We start from the raw sequence: 3,769 nt of genomic DNA, 5'->3' as shown, positions 1-3,769 counted from the left end.
CTATCCCCATTGGGTATCTGCATGAATGGTCAGCTAATTGCAGTGCCATAGTGGTCAATTTAATGTTCTGGAGGCCTAGATTCTTGCATAAAGTGTACGGAAGTAGGCTAACGCTGGTCCCCCAAGTCGCAGAAAGCTCTCGGTATGAGTTTAGAACCAATTTTGCACGGTATGGAGAAGCTTCCTAGGTCTTGAAGCTTGGATGGAGAGTTCGCCATGAGGAGAGCGCTGTAATTCTCTGTCAATGCTACGGTCTCAAAGTCGCCTTTTTGCCTCCTGTTAGATAAAATTCCCTTTAAAAATTTTATGAACTTCGGCATTTGGTGCAGCGCATCTATCAGTGGTACTTCTATACAGATTTCTTTGATCTTCTTAAGGAAGTGGTTGAACTCTTCGTCTTTCTGGGATGCTATAAGCTTCTGAGGAAAAGGGATCGTCTGATTCTGTGGGGTAGCTTGAAAAGTTTCTTCAATCTTTTTAGTAGCCTCTTCTCTATCCCTGTTTTGAGTCTGATTGGGCAATAGGAGAGAGGGCTCCTTCTATGAGTTAAACTCCTTCTGAGTAATGATTTGAGGGTCTTCCACAGTACGCCCGCTCCTCAGCTTAATGCGGTTGCAATGTTCCACTGGATTTAAGTCTGGCTTCCCTGGTAATGTACCCTGTGCTCTTGAGATGGACTAAGCTATCTAAGCTATCTGACTGTCTTGCATCTTCTGGTGTTTTTCAGAGTTTTTCAGCCTCTGAGTCAGTTGTTTGATCTCGCTCCTCATCTCCTTTTGCTCTGAGAGAGCTTCCTCAAACATCTTTTCAATCCTGGACAGTTGTGAAGGTTGCTGTTGTTGATAGGTCTGTTGTCCAGATTGGTGGCTCTGTTGCCTAGGCTGATAATTCTGATGTGCTGGTCCTTGATCTTGATTATTCTAGTATGAGAAATTTGTTAGTTAGAGCCCTAGAGACAATCATATGATGATTGTTGTATGGACTCGATGTATCATATTCTCATATACTTATAAAGACATTTCTTTATGGTTATTATACTTACTTGTATTAGTGCCAAATAACTAAGTATAATAGCATCCTTGAGTAGAAGGTTCTTATCTATATCAATCGATTGGTTGAATTGATAGTGAGATGATATAGAGAACACTACTCTTAATCATTCCTAGTCAAGTATTAACATTCAGGGACAATGTTAATGCGATGAGACTAGCATGTAGGTCAACTCGATGACTTGATCTCACAAGTCATGATATGGAGATATCAAATTGACACATGGGTATGCATTGGAGAATGTATACTAAATGACCCGCCATGAGAAAGTATCATGAATCGTTATATGAGTGTCATATACTTTCTCATGTGACTATTAGTATGACTATCAGTCCTTGGACCTGAAGTCACCATGGTTCCCTACATAAGGAGTTGCATACTTTGGCTTCGTCAAACGTCACCCGTAACTAGGTAGACTACAAAGGCGATTACTGAGTATGTAACAAATTATGCGGAGGGATGTGAGTGATGTAGATGGGATCTATCCCTCCTATATGACGGGAGTGATATCATGATTCTTGATAGAGTGAGACCAATAAGTGCATGACCATGCCCAAATGAGTCAATATGAGATATTGAGCTCATTTGTTTAGAGTGAGTCTACTTGGAGTTCAAGATATAGATTGATTAGAGGATGACACGGTCTATGCCTCACATTGATCAATCTAGATGTCAAGAATAGAAGGACATTGTCACATATTGTGAGAGTCACAATTAGTAGTCACAAAGGTGATGTTGGATCTCAACATTCTTGTAACTTGGGTAGTAATGATGTGTTGCTAGATACCGCTCATTACTTATGCTTCTAATGGGTTTAGGAGCATTGGCAAAGTTACAAGAACCTATAGGGTCACACACAAAGGACAATTAGATGGAGAATAGGTTCATATGATGAACAAAGAGGATTAGGTTCATGTGATGAACCAAATTAGATTAAGAGTAATCCAAATTAGACTAATTGAGTTGGACTCAATTTGATTCATGTGTTGAATGAGTCTAATTTAGATTATGACTCATTGAATCAATTTAATTCAATGAATAGAGATTCATTAAATTTAAATTGACTTGAATCAAAGGTTAGATTTGATCAACCATGGGAGATAAATGGGTCAAGTTTGACTTGCCTTGAGAGGGAAGATGAAGGGTCAAGTTTGACTTGACCAAATGTCACCTCATTTGTGACTTGGCATGGGCTGGCCAATGATGGTGTTCCACATCATCAATGCCACATCATTGTGTGCCACCTCATGAGGAAGACCAAGAGCCATGACTCTTGGTATTACATGGAGGTTTAAAACCTCCTCCATTAAGTGGTCGACCACATTAGTGAGGCATTAAGCAATTTGTGTGCTAATTGAAGTCTTCTTCTTCCTCTCTACATTCTCTTCTCCCTCTCATCCTCCATTTCCGTGACCACCAAGAGTGCTAGCACACTCTAAGTGATTTTTCCACCTTTTGTCCGTGTGGATACATATAGAGGGGTGTACACTTGACACCCTATGAGATCCGACAACTTTTGGACGAGCGGGATAAGCGAAGGTCTTCGCTACAAAGGTATAATCTCTACCATGTAGATCTAGTGTAGATCTAGGAGAAAACTATGTATACGTAAATTTTTATCTTCGCACGTATCCATGGCAAGAACTTCGGGGTTTCCGCAACGCAAAAAGCGGTTTTTGCGTCTCGAAAGTTCTAACAAAATTGGGGTGATTCCTCCATCCAAGGTTGTATGTATTGGAGTATGGATTATTTTGCCTATGATTGTAGCTGGTTATTGAATCACATTACTCAAGTTGGTTCATATGTGCCTGTATCAGCCCAAAGGGGCAGGTGCCTTGAGTGTGATCCATACTTCCACAGGTGTCACAGATGCATGCTATTGCATTGGCTGTGTTGCCTCCCATGGCGTGAAATTTCTTGGTCAGAGCGTCCAGCTTTGCAGACATGAGTGTAACTACATCTACGTCGAATTTCCTTGACGCTTTAATTGGATTCCCTGTAAAAGAGCCACTGGATCTTTCAGATGCCCATTGATGATGGTTCTGCGCTACATTCTCTATGATCTCTTCAGCTTCATTGAGGCTTTTTTTCATCAGTGCTCCTCCTACTGCAGAATCAAGAGATACCTTCGAGGCCAACCATTTTTCAAGGCCATGATGATTCTTTGTAGAAGGTGTGCAGAACCAACCATTTTTCAAGGCCATGATGGGGGCACTGTCTTAGCATACTCTTGAATATGTCCCAAGCTTCAAATAATGATTCTGAGTCTATCTGTTTGAAGTTGGCAATCAGGTTCCTCATGTGAGCAGTTTTGCTAGGTGGGTAGAACTTATCCAGAAATTTCTGCTCACACTGCTCCCAGGATGATATGCTATTCGCTGGAAGGGAGTTCAGCCACTGCTTGGCTTTGTCTTTCAGGTAAAACCTGAAGAGAAGTAGTCTGACTGATTCTGGAGGGACCTCGTTCACCTTCATAGTGTCACAGATCTCGTAGAATAGCTCTAGGTGGTGGTTTGGGTCCTCATGTGGTCCTCCTCCGAATTGATTTTGTTGGACCATGTGGATTATTGTGGGCTTGATTTCAAAGTTGTTGGCTTCAATGGGCGGTCGGGTGATACTGGGCCGAACCCTTCGTGCATATGGTGTCACATAATCTTTCAGTAGTTTGTTGGTCATTTCTGAGGATTCTTGTGTTGCTTGGAATGCCTTCTGTAGATTA

The 3,769-nt window shown here is 41.5% G+C and overlaps 1 pseudogene; it reads left to right on the top strand.

Moving 5' to 3' along the window:
- Positions 1-3,247: 3,247 nt before the first annotated feature.
- LOC122030689 lies at positions 3,248-3,319 on the top strand (annotated as a pseudogene).
- The last annotated feature ends 450 nt before the right edge of the window (positions 3,320-3,769 follow it).

This window comes from Zingiber officinale, chromosome 10B (genome assembly GCF_018446385.1).
Source record: "Zingiber officinale cultivar Zhangliang chromosome 10B, Zo_v1.1, whole genome shotgun sequence".
Classification (NCBI taxonomy): Eukaryota; Viridiplantae; Streptophyta; class Magnoliopsida; order Zingiberales; family Zingiberaceae; genus Zingiber; species Zingiber officinale.
This window is presented reverse-complemented; position numbering and strand designations above follow the sequence as displayed.